Source organism: Alosa alosa, chromosome 11 (genome assembly GCF_017589495.1).
Source record: "Alosa alosa isolate M-15738 ecotype Scorff River chromosome 11, AALO_Geno_1.1, whole genome shotgun sequence".
Lineage (NCBI taxonomy): Eukaryota > Metazoa > Chordata > Actinopteri > Clupeiformes > Clupeidae > Alosa > Alosa alosa.
In genome coordinates this window covers 14,580,024-14,604,393 of record NC_063199.1, presented here as the reverse complement: position 1 = coordinate 14,604,393, position 24,370 = coordinate 14,580,024, and positions in this window count along the sequence as shown.

The following is a 24,370-nucleotide window of genomic DNA, read 5'->3' as shown; positions in this document are numbered from 1 at the left end:
TGAATGTAGCCAAAAATTAACTGCATTACCCACAATTCCGTGCCAATATAGTTTCAAAACCGGATGGGATGAACGCTGCTTGGAGCGTAAATCAAAGATTGAAAGTCTGAGCAAGATACTTGTCAAAGTTCATGTCTATGGGCAAAATGGGGATCCGAATCCTGTCTGCATAAAGAGGCGGTCGATGACGTATTGACGAAATGCACGTTGCAACCGCCAACAGCAGCTGCATAAATAACCGGGCACACCTGATATAAGGTTGATTTTCTCCAGACTGGAATGCTCAAAAATGCTAAAAATATACCTGAAATGTTCAGAAGGGTTTGAGGATCATGAAAACGTGCCAGAAATTCACACTCCTAACTCTATAGAACCAAGACCTTAGCATATGTGGTGAAATTCTGAGCTATGCCCATAGACTTCAATGGAGCAGTCGCTGCCTCTGCTCTGCATAAAGGGGGTCCGATCGGGTTCCCGAAGTGGCTCCTGATGAAACATCTTGCTCCGCCTAACAATCTTTGGCGTAAATGAGAGTCTGAGCGAGCAGAATAACAACCGGTTCATTTAATTTTTATTCCGATACGGGGCTTCATGTATCGATGTAGATCTTACACGTTAAAAATGGATACCGATACGTATCGGTTCATCTTTACACCCCTACTACATAGGCGTCTTCTTGATTTCAGCGGTAGGAATAATCCATTGTTAGGATGAGAAGAGTCCTTCAGGATCTTTTGGGCTCTTAGGAGCAGAGGCGGACAGAGTACACAGCTTCATTACTTGAGTAAAAGTACAGATACCCTTTGCTAAATTTTACTCAAGTACAAACAGTCAAATGTCTACTTAAGTAAAAGTACTGAAGTACTTGTTTTTAAAAGTACTGGGGTATCAAGAGTACAAGAGTAGCCTACATTTTCTAAATATTGCATTACTACTGCCACAGTGCTCACATTTATGTACAGAAACGTCCGACATGGAGTTATGAAAAATGTTAATGTTAATACCTTGAAGAATGTAAAAGGAATTGAATCAAATCATTTTCATCTTTTCACCATGTTGCCAGGGATGGGCAGTATTTCTAATACATCTATTTAAAATACGAATTTCAAATACAAAATACTATTTTGTAATTGAAACACTTGAAGTGAAAACTATCATTAACTTGTTTAAATGCTCATTAATACTCATTAAAATTGAAATAGTCTGGCGAGGTGGGGCCTCAGGTTCCTGGGATGGACCTGCTGCGTCTTCATCCATTGTTTCGTCTATGGCTTCGTCTCTTATCTAAATCTGACCATGGAGTTGACTTTGGCGGAAAGCTGAAGGTGATTGCTGATAGGCTGTCTCAATCAGTGGCGCCTGCACAATCCAATTACGTTTGAGAGGGAAACAACAAATTGAGGGTTTCCGAGATTTTTTTTAAGTAATGGGTACTCACGGTTATGGATAGAAATGTAGTGGAGTAAAGAGTACAATGTTTGCCTCTCAAATGTACTTGAGTAAAGTCATGAGTACTCCCCAAAAATGATACTCGAGTAAAGTACAGATCCCTCAAAATTGTACTCAAGTACTGTACTCAAGTAAATGTACTCCGTTACTGTCCGGCTCTGCTTAGGAGTACTCTGGAATAGATATCTTGTAGAGCAGGGAGTTGAGTTCTTATAGTACGTTCAGCTGAGCAAACTACTCTCTGCAGAGTACTACAATCTCTAACTGTGGAGTTCCCATACCAGGTGATGATGCTACCAGTTAGAACACTCTCAACCGCTGAAGTGTAGAAGGCCTTCATGATGGATGTAGAAACTTTGAATTTCCTTAGCTGTGAAGGAAGTAGAGTCGTTGTCTGGACTTCTTCAGAACATATTTAGTGTTAACAGTCCATGTTAAGTCTTTAGTAATGTGGACACCAAGGTATTTAAAACTTGTGACTCTCTCTACAGGTTGCCCGCTGATCATTAGTGGGGTGTAACTGTAGTTCTGCTGCTGCCTTCTGTAATCCACTACCATTTCCTTGGTTTTTCCTTGGATGATACTACCATAGCCATATGTTTAAATGGGTGTCTTGTGTAACTGTCTTTGTATTATTTACTGTTTTACCTTCACTATTTTTCACATAAGAAATCTAGTTCATGCATGTTTGTTTTTGGTTATTCATATGTATTGTTTATGGTGTGTGTGATCTGTCATCCATGCCTTACACACTGAGCTGCAGGAGTTATTGCCTCCATCACTACCCTGCTGTGTGTTGCCTTGTACATGCAGGTCACGTCCGTGGCAACCACCGCCCTGGCAACCACCGGCCTCCTGTGCCCTGGCTGGTTGGAACCCTGGCATGGTGAGAGCCCTTATCTCTCCCTGCATATGCCCCTCCTGTTCTCCTCACCCCCATACACACACACACACACATTTACACATACCACACACACAAACACACACACATATCCACACACAAACACACACACATATCCACACACATTCTCTGCCCCCAGCCCATTTCACGCTTCACTCTTAACTCCTGTGATAACTCCAGACTCTTCTCCTCTCCTCCATGCTGCCATTCAGGCAAATGCCAAAACAAATCTTGTCATAATTAGCGCTAATCCAGCTCATTACAGTCTGCTTAATTAGCCTATTAATAGCACTTCCTGGGAGAGCTTGTTTGCCGCGCAGGCAAATGTTTGTTCCCAAATTAGCAGACGAGGAGAGGAGACAGCTCCATTGTTCAAACAGGCGGCCCGTTTGACAATGCCGCGCCGGCCCCGATTAGCGGCAGACGGAGCTTGTCTCGCTTACCTCGCCTCGTCTCATCTCCATCTCGTCTCGTGGCCCGTGAGACGGAACAACAGACACACGGATCCATGGGAGCAAACAACGACAGACTGGAGGTTCTGCGGCAGCAAGGCTCAGATCCGAGGAGGAGCGGCAAGGCTCAGATCAGGCCTCACGAGCAGGCGAGTAGTCTCCAGCTGAGCTGCCTCGCATCCCCAGCAGACACTTCTGGCCCAGTTCTGACACAATCATCTCTGAACCCACCATCGGAACCATGATCGGAATCATGATTGGACCCACGTCAGACTTCTATTTGCTCCATTTTCAGTTGCTTTCTCAATCACAGTCCTCCTTCAGCTTGCTTTAGAGATAGTAGTATTGTGTTGTGTATAGTGGTATGAGTATAAGTATATGTATAAGTATATATACTTATTTGATCCCTGAGGGAAATTTGGTCTCTGCATTTATCCCAATCCGTGAATTAGTGAAACACACTCAGCACACAGTGAACACACAGTGAGGTGAAGCACACACTAATCCCAGCGGAGTGAGCTGCCTGCAGCAACAGCGGCGCTTGGGGAGCAGTGAGGGGTTAGGTGCCTTGCTCAAGGACACTTCAGCCGTGCCTACTGGTCGGGGTTTGAACCGGCAATATTCTAATATGGCACCGGTGCCGAAGCAAACGGTAGTAACTGCATCGAATAACAACGTGGGGTAACACTTTATTTGAATGTGTTGCTGTTACAGTGTACCTACCTAAAAAGGTACAGTGGTACAACCTGTGTAACAACATGTACTATCAGGTACTATCATTTTACTTGCATTATGTATTTGTGGGTACCTACATATAGTTGTTACATTGTAATACTGAGTGCTTTTACAAAACTTTGCCAATTTGTCTAAATTTTCATCAGAGGCAAAGAGCTGACCTGAGACCTGCTGGATGGGGTAAATCTGGTCATGATAGATTTGATATACAAACCATTCTTAGCTCCAGTCAAGGCCTCATTGTATTCAGTGTACATGTAACAGCTGTGCTGCTACAACCTTGTTACTCTTTGATACAGTGGAATAAACCTATTAAGTGTACCAGTTAATTACTTACATGTACATATGACATGTATGTTATGTCTTCGATGTCTTGGAACAGGTCTACTAATGGAACGTGGATTTGATTGCCTCATTTCAGTGCTTAAATAGCGTTTTTTTTTTTTATACGAGGCATCACTGCATGTCATGCGCCATCTCTAACGTCTTGCTCTGATAGCAACACATCCAGATACAGTTAGCTAACATAAACACTGGATGTATAAACCAGAGGGGTGCACCACATAGGCGAGTGGACAGTGTTTCTTTGTTTGACAGCTTGCGTGAGCCCAAGTAGCTTACTTTAAAGCGATATTGCAAGCTCCTTTCAAAATCTATCAGTGTGCCTAACTACACACAAGCAAAAGGCTATGAAATAACATCAACAGTAGGCTAGCCTATACGTTACACAATATCCTTGCTAATGCGCTAACTGGCATTTATTTGAAATGTTATCAGCAAAGTTGTAAGGAGACCGCGTGACAGCGGTGGTCACGTCATGAAGCAGGATTAGAACCTGCGACGCTGGCACAATGCTTCAAGTGCTTTGCACATCGACGTCTAGTCCATTGTGCTCCTGGAGCGCTAGTTAACTAGTGAGATGCCAAAATGGTCACTTGTTAACATGTAAAGGTCAAAATACCCTCTAGTTTACTAGTGAGGGTGTTGTGGGCCTTACTAGTTAACTAGTGGCATGCATATTTTGTTCACTAGTTAACTAGTTACACCTAAAAACACAAACAAGCTGACCGTTTTTGTCCACTAGTTAACTAGTGGAACAATTGAAGTCTCACTAGTTTGCATGTGTGGCAGTGAAGCAGCTCACTAGTTAACTAGTGCGCACAAGACACACACTAGTGGCTGTTTTTGGAGCTATCTAGTTCACTAGTAATGCAAAATGTACTCTTACTAGTTAACAGTGACAAATTGGCCTTCACTAGTTGACATGTTTGGCCTTACTAGTTCACTAGTAATGGAACAGGACATGCTCACTAGTTAACTAGTGAGTATATCTGCATTATAATGCCTTTCACTAGCTTATAGAGGGCATTTTGAGCCTTACATGTTAGCTAGTGAGGACAAAACACTGTCCATAATGAACTAGCAGGAGAAAAATGCCCCTCACACTAGTAAACTAGTGGAATTTGAATAAATACACAAACGGCTGGCATTTTGTGAAACTAGTTAACTAGTGGGACGTAACATTGGCCACTAGTTAACTAGTGAGCAATGTCGCACTTGCATGCAAATGAAGAAGGCGGAACAAGGATTTTGATTGGTCCATTTAGGACTCAGAAACCTAGAAAGCATGGCTGACTTCGTCCAGGCTGTTCTAAGAGCAAACTTTTAGAAACTAAGATCGTTTGAGCATAAAAATATGATTTGATAACATGTCTAGTGACAAAGTTGTGGTGTATTGCTGTAATCTTCGTTCAGTTAATGTCTACAATCTTTAGTTTTACTTATTAGTCTGAAAATGTTCAAAACTCCACTAGTTAACTATATGGACAAAACAAAACGGTTCAGCTTGTTTCTTTTTTAGGTGTAACTAGTTAACTAGTGAACAAAATATACATTACCACTAGTTAACTAGTAAGGCCCACAACACCCTCACTAGTAAACTAGCAGGGTATTTTTGCCTTTACATGTTAACAAGTGTACCATTTTTTTTCTTCTCACTGAGTTTTAAACCATGTGCAGTTAATGTGTAAATGGTTTTCACTAGTTAACTAGAATGGATACATTTTGGAGAACAATAAACAAAGTGAACTAGTGACCCTTTTTTGGTGTGGATCACTAAGACCTCACTAGTTAAAGCTAGGGTTTCCCTGGCCATTTTGACAGAATATGAGATACTTCACTCTGTTAACTAGTGAGCAGTTCCCATCAGGACCTGATACTATGAACTAGTTTACATGTAGACTGGGTGGGATTCACATTGAAGCCACCCACCCTATTAGTTTGCATACTAGTTAAAGTTCCTTTGGCCAGCATGTTAACTTGTGTGCCACATGCAAATGTTGTGGGTGGGATTTTGTGAAATTCTGCTGTGATTGGTTGTCATGTTCTATTTGGACATAGGGAGCCAATAGAAAGCCTCAATTTCCAGAGTTCTCCGCCTCCTAATTTGAATTCTAGCCACTAGCTGACTAGTGTGAATTTAGGCTTCAACTAGTTTACTAGTATACATTTATGACCTCACTAGTTAACTAGTTTGGACAAAGGATGCATCAACTAGTTAACTAGTGAGCCTACTGCCATCACCTAGCTAGCTAGTAAGCCATTTATGGTTCACTAGTTAACTAGTGACATTGACCTAGTCCAACTAGTTAACTAGTGAGGAGTTTTGCCTTCAACTAGCTGACTGGTATGCATTTTGGCCTTTACTAGTTAGCTAGTGGACATTTCTGGCTCTCACTAGTTAACTAGTGAAGCTAATATCTGTCCGGATACTGAACAATTGACATCCTCTTTTTACTCTACCTGCTCTAACACTTTGTTTCCAAAATCTCCAACATCAGAGCTCAGATAACCCCCCTCCTTTGACCCTTCTATTTCTGTCACCTGCCCTGTGAGTTTCAGTCACTTCGAGCCTATATCATTTGCTAAACTAAGCAAAACCATAGGGCTAATGAAAATCTCATCTGGTCTAACTGACATTGTTCCTCCTCTTCTCATCGCTCAGACAATTGAGACCACAGGTCCCCACATATTAACGATCATGAACTGTAGCCTTGCCTCAGGTGTTGTGCCAAAGAGCTTCAAACATGCCGTTGTGCAGCCGTTGATTAAAAAACCCAATCTAGACACTTCAATCCTATCTAACTACAGACCTATCTCAAAACTCCCATTCTTATCTAAAGTTCTAGAAAAACTTGTGCTTCAACAAATACAGTCTTTTCTTGATACACATGGTATCATGGAACCTGTGCAATCTGGTTTTAAAGCCCTCCACAGTACGGAGTCAGCCCTTCTGAAAGTTTTTAATGATCTGCTGCTAGCCACTGATTCTGGAGATTCTGCTATTCTGCTATAAACATAACGACCCCCAATCTTTTAAACTTTTATTAGCTTGTCTAGAGGACATCAAAGTCTGGATGGCTTTAAATATTTTAAAATTTTAATGAAAATAAAACTGAGGTCATAGTTTTTCGGCCCAGTGCTGCTTGTGACACACAATGTGACTTAGGCCCCCTTGAGCCATTTGCTAAAGATACTGTAAAAAACCTTGGTGTAATGTAATTTGTAATATAATGACTGTAATTTTAAAATGGAGAAACAGATAAACACAGTAGTAAGATCTAGCTTCTTCCAGTTAAGGCTTTTATCCAAGGTGAAGCCTTTTCTTATCCCTCAAAACTTTGAGATGGCTATTCATGCTTTTATTTTCTTCCCACCTAGATTACTGCAGTTGGTATGTGGGCATTAGCTGTTCCTCTTTATCCCGCCTTCAACTTGTTCAGAACGCTGCAGCCCGCCTTCTAACCAAAACACGAAGGTGTGAGCTGAGCATATTACACCAGTGCTTGCAGCCCTTCACGCTCCCTGTCCGTTTTAGAATACATTTTAAAGTTATTTTATTTGTTTTTAAATCTTTACATGATCTGGCCCCACTGTACATAGCAGATCTCCTGAAGGTGCAGACATCCTCTAGGGCTTCTAGGTCTGCTGACCAACTCCGGCTGGTTGTGCCTCATTCTAGGCTAAAGAACAGAGGGGACCGGGCTTTTGCGGTGATTGCACCAAAGCTCTGGAACAAGCTGCCCCAACATATACGCCTGGCTCCCTCCTTGAGTGTTTTTAAATCTCACCTAAAAACCCATTTTTATGCCCTGGCGTTTAACACAGTCTGATTGTCTTATGTATTTATTTGCTTGTTTGCCTGTAAATATTGTTATCCTCACTTTTTGTTGTCTTTTTTGTTGTCTACCAAGTTGTACTAATTTGCCTGTCCAGCACTTTGGTCAGCTGTTGTTGTTTTTAAAGTGCTTTATAAATAAACGTGACTTGACTTGACTTGACTAATATGTGTTCACTAGTTAACTAGTGGGCATTTATGCTGTCACTAGTTAACTAGTGTGCACAAACATGGCTCACTAGTTAACTAGTTGACAAAATAAACTGCATGTTGGCCTGATATCAAGATATCAGAATAAATGCTCAATGCGGCTGGCCAAATTACATAGAAGTTAACAAATTGGGAATTTTACATTCAGTAGTCAGCTAGTAAACATTTTTGTACCTTACTAGTTGACTAGTAAAATATAGAAGTCTTTAAACTAGTTAACTAGTGCACATTTCAGTGTCCACTAGTTAACTAGTGAACATGCTGAGCATTAAGATACTAGTAATATATGAAACTAGTTAACTAGAGAGAATTTGGGCCTTACTAGTTAACTAGTGAGCATTTTAGCTGTCACTAGTTAACTAGTTCACACAGAAATGGCTCACTAGTTAACTAGTGGACATAAATGGCTTGCATGTACATGACAATTATGCCTGATATCAAGATATCTGAATAAATGCTCAATCGGCTTGCCATAGCCTAACATGTTCAAAACTACTGCATGTTATGGGTTAAGACATGACATTTCTTGAAGCATTTGGAAACACACTGAATTAACTGGAAAGTAGAGTCCCTGTTATATTTGCTTGCTTGCAAATGCCGTTGTCCATGACCTGGCAGTTCTATGGAAAGCGGTTTTAACATACCTTATGGCAAACCGCCTACACTGGGTAAACTTGAAAGCAGAGCTTACCATTGTGTGTGCATGCATGGCAAGCTGTTTTAACATTTAAATGTATTATTTATAGGAGCAATGAGATATTGATAGTACATTGAATATAACAGTTCAGTTCAAATTTGTCTTATCAATAAAAAAAGCAATTCATGCTTTAGACCATTTTAATTTAAAACATTTAAAAAACAAAGTACCTGTTCAGGCATCGTTTCGGCACCGGCACCGTTTTAAACGTATCGATTTAGCACCGGTATCGGATAAAACCCAAACGATACCCAACCCTAATCTTGATCTTGATATTAAGATGGGATGGTAGCAGCCAACTTGGATGCTAACTGGCTAAAGCTAACTCCCCCAATCGTGACCCCCTGCTATTCCATGGCTGCCACTTGGATGACCTGTGTGCTCTATTAAGGTGATTTATGCTTCTGATTACTGCATCCACTTACAAACAGGCAGCCTGAAAGAGCTGTGTGTGTGTGTGTGTGTCCGAAAGAAATCTGTATTGGTAATCCACAGTATCCCTTTAATCATCGCTGCTACAAGATTGTGGAGCGCTCTACCAGTGAAAGAAGTGGAGTGAGTGAGTGGAAAAAACAAACACACACTCACACACTTACTTTTGCACGCTTGCACAATGCAGTCCAAGAACCACACACTTCACCATTCTCACATTTATAATAAATGACCCCTTCTTGTCTGCTACTTCTCTCTGACACACACACACACACACACTCTCTATATCTCTCACACAAACACATATTCAGTCATTCTGTTTGTCATTGCTAACAAACAGACTCATTCCCTCTCTCCAGCTCACTCTCTCACACACACACACACACACACACACACGTATGCACACACAGGGCCCGTGGAGCCTGCAGCCCTGTCAGGGCGTTGATGTACAACATTCTAGCCCATGTTTCCCAACACAAAACACAATCCCTGCATGAATATTTTAGTGCTGCAGTGCAATGCTGCGTGATTGTGATTTAAAGCTTTTCCATGTTAACAATGCTGTTTACTCTTTGCTGTTGTGCTGAATTATGGGAGCTGTGAGACCCCCTCCACTGAACAGTAATGGCTGGATTAGGGAGAAGTAATTACCCCGTAACATCTCTTCATCCAGAGCACAGCAAAGAAGAAAAAAACACACAGGTGGAGGAGTTGTACATACTGTATTTGCATTGTATGTAAAGTTTTGAAAGCCAAGTAACTTTTTAGATTTTTGCCACATATTTGCCTCTCTTTCTCTCTCTCTTTCTCTGTCTCTAAGTGTGTGTGTGTGTGTGTGAGTGAGAGAGAAAGAGAGAGTATATGTGTCTGTGTATGTGTGTGTGTGTGAGAGAGAGACAGTATACAGTATGTGTGTGTGTGAGTGAGAGAGAAAGAGAGTATATGTGTCTGTGTGTGTCTGTGTATGTGTGTGTGTGTGAGAGAGAGAGAGAGAGAGAGAGAGAGAGAGTATATGTGTGTGTCTGTGTGCATGCTTACATGTGTGTAGGTCTTTAGTGCGCTCTAAGCTCTAAGTTAACATGTTCACACTGCATGATCCTTTCAAGTGGCCATGAAATGTGAATGTATATGTCGGCTCTCTGGCTTCTGTATTTTTGAAAAACAAAAAAACTTTTTGTGTGTATGTGTGTTTTTGTGCATGCGTGTGTTAGCGTGTATGTACAGTATGTGTGTATGTGTGTGTGTGTGTCTGTATGTGCACGTGTGCTGGAATGAATTCAGTGCAGTGTTATATGACTTGTTCTGGAGAAAGAGTGTGGTGCAGAAAGGATTGTGCGTGCGTGCATGCGTGCGTGCGTGTGTACAATAAAAAAAGGCAAAGGATCAATAGATTCCTCCTGCTAGAGAGAAACATGACAGGCGCATCTAAAGCCTTTTATGAGAGAAGCGATGAATAATGCATGACAACGTCTCTTTTGCTCGGCTTTGTTGTGCTCTACACAGATGGGGCAGCGCAGCCAGATCTTGGAAACATATGAAAGATTAATAGGTGCGCAGGGACACGGCTTGCTTACAAAAGGACTAAATAATTATTATTTCACAGAGAGCAGGGAAGAGCTCCAGGGAACTCAGGGATGAGAGGGGGGCCGGGCGCCGTGCGACTGCTGAATGAGGTGGACCGGGGCTGGGGAGGGTCTTAGAGAGCACAGGCTGCGGCGCTGGAGCTCCTGTGCTGCTGTGTGTGTGTGAGACCCAGGCCCCGGCTGATCCACTATTTATTAGTCCTCCTTACAGACGAGTGAGGAGCCGCCCGGTGATGGCTGCTTGGGTCTGTGTGGTGTGTGAGGTGTCATTTTGACGGGGTGCGAGGGGAAAACTTGCATGTGACCCAGGTGCAGGTGTGTGAGTATGGCAGCTATGGGAACTTTAATGTCAGGACACGTAAAGGGTGCAGTTGTTTTTCTGCATGGTTAGGTGATCTGTCTGTGTGTGTGTGTGTCTGTCTGTGTGTGTGTGTGTCTGTCTGTGTGTTTGCATGTGTCTCTCTCTCTCTGTGTGTGTGTGTGTGTGTGTCTGTTTGTGTGGTTAGGTATATGCCTGTGGGTGTGTATATGTGCATTTGTGTGTATGTGTATTGTATTGTTATATGTAGGTGCATATGTATCTCAGGATTTGTGTGTGTGTGTGTGTTGTTATATGTAGGTGCATATGTATCTAAGTATTTGTGTGTGTGTGTGTGTGTGTGTGTGTGTGGATGTATGTGTACCCTAGTGGGCTCAGCAGGTGAAAGTGAGCAGACTGCAGTGAAAACCGATCCCCGTCTGAGGTCACAGGAAGTATGTGTGAGCGACAGCAGGCCTGTAACTCACATTACGCATGATTGGTCGCCTCAGATCAAGTGATACAGGATGCACTCCGACCTTTCCAGTCACAAATCGATGAATATTTGTGAGTGAAGCACGAGATGTTTAATTACATGCGCTGTTTATCGTGTCATATCCTGGGAAACGCTGGGATCCATTCCCAGAAAGAGAGTGTGTGTGTGTGTGTGTGTGTGTGTGAGAGAGGCCTGTAACATTACACTTTAGTGGCCCGTTATGTACTGTAGTCAGAGTCGACAAATAATCGAAATATTTATGAAACATTATACTAATTATCAATTGTTGTAAAGCCACTGCACTTCACAAATGATGCAGTCACATATAAACAGCTCAACTACCATTTGAAATCATTCAAATGTATCAAATTTAAATTTGCAATGCGTATGGTTTGAACAGAAAATCTATAGATGGCTGGCTTTCCAAGTGCATATTTGTGTGTGCTTGTGCGTGTGCGTGTGTGTGTCTGTGTGTATGTGTAATGTTTGTTTATGTCAATGAGTGATGCATGTTTCCGCTCAATGAAGTCTGCAACTTTTGATTAATATCCAGCTGTCCTTAACAGTGGACTGGAAGCACTACACACACACACACACACACACTGTGTGTCTGTTTGCAGTTTCATGCAGCAGGATGCCATGAGAACCCTGCTGAAAAAAACAGCTAGAAACCAGCTTATGCTGGTGTGGCTGGTTGGGCCACCAGGTGGACAGGCTGGCATGACCATCTGAGGAAGCTGATGTGGGATACAACTGGTGTAAGATGGTCTGGTCATGCTGCATGTTTTCTTGAATGACCAACATAAGCTGGTAAGGCCAGTTAAACCCGCAATGTAAGACCAGCAACACCAGCGAAAATGACCAGCTTGAGGTGGTAGAACAAGCAAAACAAGCTGAATTACCATTGTTAGCTGGGTAAATTAGCTGAAGGTATGTTTATGCAAGAGTTTTGCTGCTCAATCTAGTCAACCATCATAGGGTGTTTAAACAAACCATGTTAACCTGGTCAGGCTGTTTTTTTCAGCAGGGGAGAAGCTGATATTGCCATAAGTCATATTTCTAAACAGCATAACCTTTCATCTCTACCCCCCATGACTCAGTCTGCCGTCCTCAAAGACACACATAGCATTAGGGCTACAGTCTGAGCACTAGGCCGTCCTGTGAGCCACGGAACACTCAAATGATGGAGTAAACAAACATGTAAACAAACAAACAAACATCATAGCAACAGCAAATCTCAGCAGATGTCCTTGAATTGGAGGAAGTATCCCCATTAGACAGGATGTACTCGAGGAGAGGGCGGAGGGATGGGGGGGGGGTATTTTCTCTCTCTCGTTTTTAATCGGGCTCATAAATGCAGCACATTTCAGCAATCTGTGCTGGAGACGTGGAGGGGGTCTAAACATTTGTCAGTCTTTATCTATTTTCAATTAGCGTGCTCTAATGATGAATTGAGTGCTCAGAGTTATGGATGACTTAATTAGCAGCAGGGGCTCAGCTCATTAGTGGCAGAGTGGCAGAGAACAGCAGCCGGCACTGCCCCGGGTGGCACTCCTCTCTCTCTCCCTCTCTATCTATAGCTCCCAGTCTCTCTTTCTACTTTACACACACGCTCTCTCTCTCATTTCCTCTCCTCTTTCTCTCCACTCCTTCTCTGCACCTCTCTGTGTTTATTTCCTCCCTCACTCCACTCCTCTTTCCTTCCTATCCACTCTGTCTCTCTACCGCCCACTCTTTCTCTCTCTCCCACTCTTTCTTCCTGTCTCAGATGGTCTGCATCCAGCATCATTGTCCAAATGATGTGATTGAGTAAACGGTCTGTGTGTGAGGTCATTATTTTGTGTGTGTGTGTGTGTCAGTTTAGCGTGTTTCCATCCAACTTCCTAATGCACATTTAATCTATTCGAATAAGAGATCCCGGTTGGAAACACTTAAAAATGCGCATCAAAATTCCTAATGCGCATCTATATTTGATTCGCTAGATGGGGTGGATTAACTGTCGATGCGCATCAGGTATAATGCGAATAAAGTTGATGGAAATGGTTTATTCGCATCGTGTGACGTAACCTTCAGAGAATCTCAGCAATCTCTGGCGCTTCCCTTAACATTAGGCAACTTGATGTGCTCTCTAGCTTGTTTCCGTAGAATAAAAAGAAACACACATCGGTGTACAGTTGTTTTGCTGACGCTAAAGTTTTCGCCAACAACTCTGTATTCGGCACACGTCGCAAGTTTATACAACTAGTGCAGTGCCCGTTCACACATGCCATTCCTGTAGAAAACCTGAAGCCCAATTACATGGACGCAGGTAAGCCTGCTTTAACAATAGGATGATAGGGAAAAACATAATTCCAGCTAAGCATTCAATAATGAATACTGAATATCATAATATATTAGCCTATAATTAATGTGCAGTAAGCAGAATTGAGACATGACTGCATGTGACATTTCTACAGATCAGAATGGCATAACAATGTTTTGAATTAAGGCTATAGCTTATTGAATAACTTTCCTGATAGTGAAGAGAAAGCCAACGTGTGCTTGTTTTACCGATATATAACGATATATGTTGCTTTTCTTATCCAAACAATGTCAAACTATGCTCTGCACTTACTCATGCCAGTAGCAGGACACCTGCCAAGTTTGAAATCTAACGTACGAACGACACGCAGACAGACAGGCAGACGTTCCTGCAATTTATGGATAAATAGATGCAATGGCTTGCTTGTTGAGATAGGCGTCTGACAAGTACTCGGGGCAACAGCAGGGTATATCATTCGGCATAATTCTTCAAACCCTGACTTGCTGAATCTAAAAGTCTCCACCCACTGTTGGTAGAGCTAATCGGGCCTTAAAAGTTAGGGGGGTTCGGGCAAACATTTTCAGCTCTACAGTGAAGTGCCAAATTTGAACAAATAAAAAACTGCCGAGACCTTGGTCGTTCCCAAGTGTATGGCGGTCTCCGGCGATGGGAAGTGGCAATATAAACATTCTCCGCCTTCTCCTTTTAATCGATATTAAACAAAATATTTAGGCCCTAGGCTATTTCGATCACAGAGAGAAGGGCGTCCATTTCACTCAACGTAGGCAAAGTGTCCCCAAATTACTTAGAATCAATAGGTGTTGGAAACGCTGACTAATGCACATTTTATTTATGCGCATTACCACAGATGCGCATCACTAATTTGCATGAGTTGGATGGAAACACGCTAAGTGTCTGTGAATTTAATCAAATACATCTCTTCTCCTCTAATCATGTAGCTTAAACATCTTTAAACGACCTGTTATAATCACACAGCAATAACTAGATTGAACCAGTAGAGTGCTTTAAGCTGTTCATCAACTCCAGCTGTCTTTGTTGCTTATCACAGATGTTTGTCAAAGCCCAGTGCCACATTACCACAGAGTGCTGTTGCCCAGGTGGAGCTCGCTGGGTCTAAATGCCCGCAGCCTGTTGGCGTCATCACCTGGGTCTTTTGCTTCTAATGGCCTATAAGTGGAACTGACAGAGTGGTAGCCCAAGCAGGACGGAAGATAGGTTTGTTCTCTTTCTTTTTCTCTCTCTCCTTTCATCACCTGCTCTCCTGAGGCGCCGTGCTGTGACAGCACTTGCGTCCCCCTCTGAGGGGTCTGGTGCTGAAGCGTTTACTGGGCCTCTCCTCTTCAACACCCCAACACCAGACAGCTACTGATGAGCTGTGTGTGTGCGTCGTGCGTGCGTCCAAATGTGCCACATTTCTGCATTTAATACGTTCCTCTCTCTTCACCAATCACAGCGCTCTCCTCTCCACCAATCACAGCACTCTCCTCTCCACCAATCACAGTGCTCTCCTCTCCACTGCCTCTTGTGATCATCAGAAGTGTTACATACAATAAATGAGATAACAGAGCAGTCAGGGTGTGAGTGTGTGTGTGTGCCGGTGGTGTTTTCTCCAGCTCACTGAAATATGGACAATTTGACAAATCAGTCCCTCCCAGCGGACCCTTCATAACCCACACTGCATATGCATGTCTTTCTCTCCTGAAGAAGTCTGTCAGAGGAGTGTGTGTGGGTGGGCGGGTCTTCTGTTGGAGTGTGTGTGTGAGGTGATGTGTGTGTGTGTGTGGGGGTCTTCTGTTGGAGTGTGTGAGGTGGTGTGTGTATGTATGTGTGTGTGTGTGTGTTGTCTCTTTCTCTCTTGCTGTGTGCCATAAATGATTCATGCTGTTTAGCTCCGTTGTTTGGGCGCATCTGGCTCGGGGAGGCGTGGGGCTGGCCAAATGGAGTAGCCACATGGCACGGCCAGATGTTGGGCTCGCCGAGACGCACAGCTCATCACAAACAACAACCAGCGCCACCCCTGGGTCCATACCATCTGACAGACACTCTGTGCCAGACACATTGCATTATGGGGATCTGTGTGTGTGTGTGTGTGTCTCTGTGACGTATACATGTCTGTGTGCATTTGTATGTACATCTGTGTTGGTGCATATGTAAGTGCAAATGTATATGTGAGTGTGTATGGTGTGTGTGTGCATGCATATCGAAGAGTGTACAGTGGTGTGTGTGTGTGTTCCTATGTTCTTGTGTATGGCATGTGTGTATGAGAGACATTGTGCAAGTTGGTGTTTGTCTGTGAATATGTGTTTGTGTGTGTGCCTGTGCCTCTGTGTGTGTGTGTGTGTGTGTGAAGTTTCATGCAGCAGGGTGCCATGAGGAGAAGCTGATATTGCCATCAGTCATGTTTTTAAAGATAACTTTTCATCTACAGCCCTCCCCAACACACACACACACACACCCCTCCTGCCCCCACCCAATCTCAGGTCACGACGAGCGGTGGATTGGTATCCATAGATACGCATATCCATGTAAAACCCCAGGGCACTTGGGGAGGATATTTCATGGCATGCCTCTCTCTCTCATGTGTGTGTGTGTGTTTGTGTGTGTGTGTCTGTACCTGCCTCTCTCATCCCGTCTTTGATACATTTTTTATCCGCTGCGATTGAAGATTGGGCTCTCTCATTTCCGGTGATATGTGTCCTGGCTCTTCCATCTCCCAGCGGCGCTGCTAAAACTTGTATAATCAATTCAGAGAGCACTGCCTCTGCCTGCCCTATCCCTGCCTAAAACCCCTGTAATGAATTCATTAGGCATGAGAGAATGGCTGCCCGGGTAGGGTGTGTGTGTGTGTGGTGGGGGGTCTGAGGGTGTAAGGCGATCGTGATGCAATCACCCATGAATTGTTTATGGATTGGGCGAGGTTTTCTTGTCAACTTGCATTGGTGTGTGAAGGTTAGACAATAACATCCAACCCCGAGTATTATTTACCCCATCTCCCCCTCCACACACACACGCGCACACGCACACACATACACACACACACACACCACCCCAAACAATTAGTTTCCCCATGTGAGTGTAAAAGCCCATTAGAGAAGTATTTAACATGGATTGGTGGGCAGAATATCATCCATTTGTTTTATGCATGGGGACTGATGAAGCTGTGTGCCCTCATTATCACACAGAGCTTCTATCTGATGCTATTTAGTGCTCACACCATGCTGCACCAACATCCGTTTGTAAAAGTGTCTATATGTCAGTAACGTTTTGAAATTAGTACTTCACCAGCAAGCAGTACTTGGTGGGCAGTTGTGCGACTTGTGCTAAAGTTCGCTTGCTAACATAACTTAAACTGGCTGGCCTGGCAGACACCTCGCAAATAACCTCAGACTTAATTGCTGGTTACAGTAATTAGGACAATGGATTTTACTATGTCTATTTCTCGATACTTTTTACAAAATCTAAGTAAGAAAGGGCCAAACAAATAAGATTAATATTTTAGCACGACAGTCTGGGGTTTGCCATTCTGAGTACCGTTTCAGTCATACAGTCTATGGTTTTGGTGGTGAGCGACGCAGACAAAGGCGACAATGAACATTCTGGCGGTGAAATGCACCGCGATGCACAGCAACCTAGTGCAGAACCATAAAAGGGTCACGAGACGAGTCACAATGCCGTAGAAGTGATGCCGTAACTACGCCATTGAGTTCACGCAGAAGCATGTTGAGCCCTTAAGGCGTGTTACATACTCGACGTTCCCAACCTGTAGCGCGACAATGGGACGTCAAAATTACGTAGATCTAACTGGCGCCAGAATTTTGGCCAGGTCGCACATCACTCTACTTTTCAGCTGAGCGCGCCAAAGCGGAAACAGGAAGATGAACTAGTTTGAGGGTAAGCAAGAGTTGCAGTTCGAAGGACTGTTTTGTTACAGTCGTGATTTATTTTTAATACTTTGCTGGGTAAGTTAACCCAGAGACACAGACAAAGTTACCAGCGAGAGTCGCAACACGTGGAATTAAGAGGAAAGAATAGAAAAGAGGATAAACAAAATTTCTTTCCACTTTAGGAAATTACACAAACTTAGCCAGAGGCTAGCAAAAATGTTTAAATTATTAAAATTTCCCTTGGGATGAATAAACTATCTATCTATCTATCTATCTATCTACCTATCTATCTATCTGCACACACCTTGGAAACTAGATGGTAGGCCTAATGATGGTAGTTGTGAATAGCAGCAAACGAAGTCTGAAGTATCATCACAGAGGCTAGCTTTTACTGCCATTGACGCCAATGCTACTGACTGCTTCTTCTACTGTGTAAAATAGGTAGCGATAGCCTTTTAGATAGATAGATAGATACAGTATTGATCCCCAAGGGGAAATATTGTGTAAAATAGGTAATAGCCTTTTAGATAGATAGATACTTTATTGACCCCAAGGGAAAATTTTCACAACAGTGACACCTCTGTTCAGGAGAATATTGCAACTAGTTTTGCGACCACCACGTGCGAGTATAAATGCTTACAGCGCTCCCGTGACATCACATTGTCGCACTACAGGTCGGGAATGGCGAGTATGTAACAGCTTTAAGCCACCTCAGATGGACCTCCAAGCCTTTGACATGGCGTTAATCTGAAGAGTATGTGATGAATCTGAATCTGGCATTAATCTAAAGAGTATGTGATGTCCTCTTGAATTGTCAGCATTGTGTTGGCAGGCGGGGTGGCCTCCTGTGAATCCATAAGGGAGACACTCAAGACACACCACACACACACCTGTCTGACTCCTGCTCAAGTCCTCTGGGGGGTTAAGTGTGTTAAGTTCTCTTCATCCCTCTCATTACAATATTCTCTTAATTTGTCTATAAACAACACAAAAGCAGCAATTATAAAAATACACACACACACACACACTCACACACACACAGTCAACTGGCTCTGTTTTGGATGCTAAGCAGTGGAAATGCAGTTGGTCATGGCCACATAAAGCATAATTGGCTTCTGTGGTTTAATGAAACCCTGTTCGTTATCCAATTAAAAAAGCAAATGAGGAGTTGTGGTGGGGCAGGGCGCAGCAGGAGGAGAAGTGGTCCCTGCAGTCCTGCAGCGTCTGGCTCTTCCAGGGGATGTGCTGCCATCACGTTTGTCTGGGGATCTGAGGACTGTTAGGAGGGCAGCCAAAGGCTCTTAAAGGAACACGCCACCCAATGTCAGTAGTAATTAGGGTTGCCAACTTTCAGATATGAAAATAAGGAATGGGGGGACACATAATGCACACATAATATACTACATTCTATGCACAATCTAGTAAAATGAGATCATAATTGAGTAAAATGAGTGCACAATTTGGTCAAATGAACGCACATTCTCACAATATATTTTAAAAAAAATTCTTGCCTACATTATAGCCACTAGCCTACTATTTTCTATCTGGTGCAAAACAAGAATCATTTCGATGCAAAAACACTTGATAAAGAAATAACTGTTTGTAGCCTATTATACTCAAACCAAATAACTCTGAAAACTGAACTGGCGGATATGCTGTCATAGAAAAAAAATATATTGAACATCACAAGCAGCTCCAGAAGCTCTGAATTTGGTGAAGCCTTATTTTATTTCTGGCTTTTTTCTGTCTCTGCAGCAAGTAGGCTAGCCTATTTGTTTATCTTGCACAGATGCACTGTAAAACTCATGACTCATGTCATCTCACGCTACGCTATCAGCGTAATATACGTGACTCGCAGTGGCTCAAATGAAAAGTGCATTCTCTGTTGGGATAGTGATGACAAACTGAGAGGGATAAAGCATACCTGTCAACACTCCCGTTTTTCCCGGGTTTCTCCCGTATTTCAAGGTCATCTCCCAGCACCCTCCCATTTTGTTATTTCTCCCGGAAAACTCCCGTAATTTGCATGGCCATCAAATTTCAATATCATTGATCCATTCAGGTTGCCAGATTGTGTATGAAATACACCCTACACATACACGATCACTTAGTTTCAATTTCAACCGTTTTGTCATCGGCTAAAACCTGGCAACCCAAAACCCAAATAAGGAAGTGGGTGCCGACTCGCGCAGCCTGAGTCTCGGCCTGAAGCAAGCCGGGCTAGTTGAATGGCCTACTCCAGAACTAGCTGTTGTGAAATTGTTGGGAATTTAATTGATTAACACATCACATAAACTGTTATTGAGTGTTGTTGATACACTGAACTTGTGCCCTCAGAACCAAATCTGACAGCAAGCAGCTTTGTAGTTTTGGAAGTAGGCATAACTGGCATGAGTAAGGTAATGGTAAGGTAAAAGCAACAACCGAAATGCAGTGTTGAAACACGTGTATGAAACGTATTAAATATGCAAACACAGATCCGGTATAAACACTGAGACCCCCCCCGAAAAAAAATCTCCCGTTTTTGGAAAGCTAAATGTTGACAGGTATGGGATAAATGACAACAGCAAAGTTTCCCTTTATTTCATACAAATCGTGTATTTTTCGTTCATAGTCTAACTTATAATACTGATCTGTCATGGATTTGCACAAGTTGATTCTCAATAATACGGAACAAAATGCGTTCCGTATCAGTTCAATACGGAACACATCTTTTTCCTTGCAAATACAGGACGATTCTGTATTTTACGGAACGGTTGGCAACCCTAGTAGTAATATATGTTCTTACCTTAACTTTCACGAGTTGAGTCATACCTCTCCCGTGTCGGTACGTGCACTCAAACACTCTGGTGCGTGGCGCGAATGTGTTAGCATGTTGCTATGCTAGCGGGCTCAGACGTAGCCATAGAGGGAGGAAGATAGCAGTAATCAAAAACATCCACGTTTTCCCTACTTAAATACAGTTGCACGAGTAGTTGATAAAAATGTGTAAGGTCCCACAACATGAAACGTGGCGATTTTCCAAGCGAATAAACAGGAGAACTACAATGTGTGGCGCAATAGCACTTGGGAGGTACTTATACGTTAGCATAGTAATGTTAATTAACACCTAATTGTAGATCCTATCCACCACAGAGTTTAGAATCCATGATTGATCGCACACATGCATTTCCGTAAATAGAGACAACCTGCCCTGTTGGCGTTAGTTTGAGCTGACTTAGCAAAGTAGCAGGTAGTGGTAAAGTAGATTGTGAACAATCATGGTTATAACATGCATTGTGAAGGGTTTGCGGAGGATTACACCACATCATTGCTGCAAACGCATCACTTTCTGTGGCACAGCCAGGGTCTTCTAGATCTATGACCCCCGCTACCGATGGCAACCCTATCCCATTCTCGACAGCACAGGCTCTCCACCAGTTGCTGTTCACCCGTGTTCTCTCACCGTCTCACTCATCTTTCCTGCCTTTCACGATCCATAAAAGCTAGTTCCTCCTCTGTGTATTCGGGTTCAAACAAATACAGTTCTGGGCAGGGACGTGCACAGAAATTTTGAGGGGCAGTTGCTCTGACCTGAAAAAAAGCCCCCGAAAAAAAAAAAAAAAAAAAAAAAAAACTCACGGGCTGTACACGGCATACATTTACCAACAAAACTAGATGTGCTCGCTGCTGTAAGCTACAATCAGATTTTTTTGTATACCTTACAAAACATAATATTATAACATTATAACATCGTATTTTGTCATTTTGGCTAAGACATGCATTCCGTTAGGGGTATTGAACATATTGAACATTCTCTAACCATCGCGGATTTAGAATTGGTGCAGTTTTCAGCACAAAACTCATTTTATTCTTTCATGGACAGCACTGCTTCTGTGCTGTTCTATGGTGCTTTCTGCCCTTAGTTGCGCATGTTTTTTTCGACGCTGTTAGAAAAAAACAATTAGGCCTATATGAAGGACTGAGAATAACAGGGTCTTTATTAATATATATATACACAAAGAAGTAAAACACTGAAATACAGCACTCAATCACCTTAACTACTGAGTGCAAAGTCTCTGTCTCACCTGCTGGTTGGCTTTTTTCGCAGCAGCCAACCCTGCAGTGATGTGCTGCCCTTTGCTGCCTCCCCTGAATTGTCTCTCCCTCTCCTGAATCCGCCTCTTTTCAGTGGGCATCTTGCCTTCAAACAATAGCCTACTCAAAATAGTGATAGGATTTAGACATTTAACTATTTTGAATAAAATAACTAGATGTACCGCATAGCGGTACAAAATATGACCGCCGCTCAGTCCTGTACATCCATTCCGCGAAAATAAATCACACTTCAATTTGTCTCCATCTTTTACTCCATCCCCCACTCTTGAAACTTTTGTGTATGCTTGTTTGGCATGCCTGAGTGTGTGTGTGTGCGGCTGCACAGAAAGTAGCCTACTGGTGCTGAAAAGGTGAATAGATTGTAGAATAGCCAAAGAAGATGTAGCATTGTTATAAAACCTTTAAAATCTCTAAACAATCACAAGTAGGGCAGGTCATCACAGTTCATCCATTGCAACTGGATTGATGAAAGGTCACTTACACCTGTAGGCTACATTGTATTTGGGAAAAGCAAAAGGTATCAGCATAATGTTATTTATTTATTTTTTATGTATTTATAAACAAAAACATCTCTGTCAGTTCCATGCCGTTTTCAACAGCTATCAAAAACAAAGGTCATTTTTGGATGGATGGATTTTTTGTGAATGTTTCTTCTTCTACATAAGATTTTAGTCATCTTTAGTTCATGTAATACTTTATTGTCAATGCACAAATTAAGTAACAGTAGTCTGAAACGCTATTGTTAATGCACAAATTAAGTAACAGTAGTCTGAAACGTAAATGCTGTTTTACATCTAACCAGTGGTGCAAATAACTGACATGTCCAAATGGGCCTTGATGAAAAATGCGCCGCTAGACTGTTCATACATTTTAACGGGCCAAAGTTGAAGAGCTTTTGTCCGTTATTGTTCGTGCAAATATAGCCTGATTCATGTTCCCTTGCATTGTGTAACTGAGGTCCATGGCTAGTCTGGCTTTCATCAGACCAAGCTCAATCTTTTAAGAAATCAAAAATAAATAGCCAGATCAGGCCACCCAGCCTAGTCCATAGGCACCCGATATTGTTTAATTTTCAGATTGAGATATACACGCTCTGGCTATTCTAAATGCAAAAATGCATTAGGGAGTTATGACAAAACTGTAACTAACAAACTAGATCCTAATAGAAAGCTGTTAGCTTCCCTAAGCTACAGGTAGGATTATAAGGTAGGCCTATTTACAACATAAATTGTCAATAGGCTATGCTGGCGCACACAAATAAAATCTCCTTTGGAAACCAATGGCTTACTTAATTTACAGTATCAAGCTGGACTTAAACTGCCATATCGCGGGCTTAAAAGTTGTAATAACATTCACGCAGTTCCATGAGTCAAGGAAAGCCGAATGAAGTAGCCACTTCTAAATGGGACCCACTACACAGTAGCTTAAGGTGTTTTGCTAAAGCAGCCATAATGAAATGAAGGTGTCATTGTTTGATACTTCACACACATCGCTTTTAATTTCACAGACTACAACTACCAAGCTGGAATCAAAGCACATCGATTCCCTCTCACACCCTGCACGCACTTAAAACAAAATAAACAGGCGCCTCAGTCTCACGCGATGTATAGGCAAAACTGTATCAGACCGGTGTAACGTTGGTAAATCTTCCATTGCACAGAATGATTTTGTAGCACGTGCAATAAATGACAGTCGAAAGATACAAACAGTGCTGCTATCAATTTGCTTGGTATAACCGCATTTATAGTTTTCTACAAATGCAATCAATCAAATGGGCCTCCATCACTCAACCAACGCTAACGGTAACATTACCTAGGTCCTTATTGATATTACAAGATTAACGCATTCCTGCAGTAAAAACCAAGCATGTCCGGATAAACATCCTCAGATTTATTTCCTTCAAGAAGAAATTACACTTCATGTGAACATCGGCCCTGTCCTTATTAGATGTTCGCTGCGTAAATTACAGTCCTTTGTAGGAAGTGTCCATTGTTTTTCCAACCCACTTTTAACTTCCAAAAATTACGCCTCACTGCAACGATGCTTCATCTAGTGGACAAACGACTACTTATCGCCAATACTGAAAATGCAGCCATGATGATGATGATGAATATTTTTTTGGCTTTTTTTGATCCTATTGAATTTGTAATTATGTATCGGGCCGCTCTAATACCGATAGTATGTGGGTGCCTGTGTGTGTGCATGTTTATATGTGTGCACCGCCATTTACAGGCCAATGAGTGTACAGTCACTAAATGTACACATAACCTAATTTTTAGCCCCCCATGGATGAAATTCTATGAAACTTGGCATATCCCCAGACCCCAGAGAATGCCAGGTCAATCATACACATAAAATTTGGTGCAGTTCTGAACATCTTAACTGAAGATAGGGGTGATTAAAGCAGAATAATATTGCATTTTCATTTTTTACCGGGCGGGGGCAAATCACAAATGAGTGATTATGAGCCAGGTTGATGTGGGCCCTTGAGACCAACATACCATAAAAGATTCACAGAGAACTGTGTCTGCCCTACCCTCCTTCGGGTCCAGTCCAGTCCGGGGGCTGCAGATGAAAACGAAAAATGACGGTTCCATGCTATCCATGTGGGGTACATGCCCACCAAGTTTTGTGT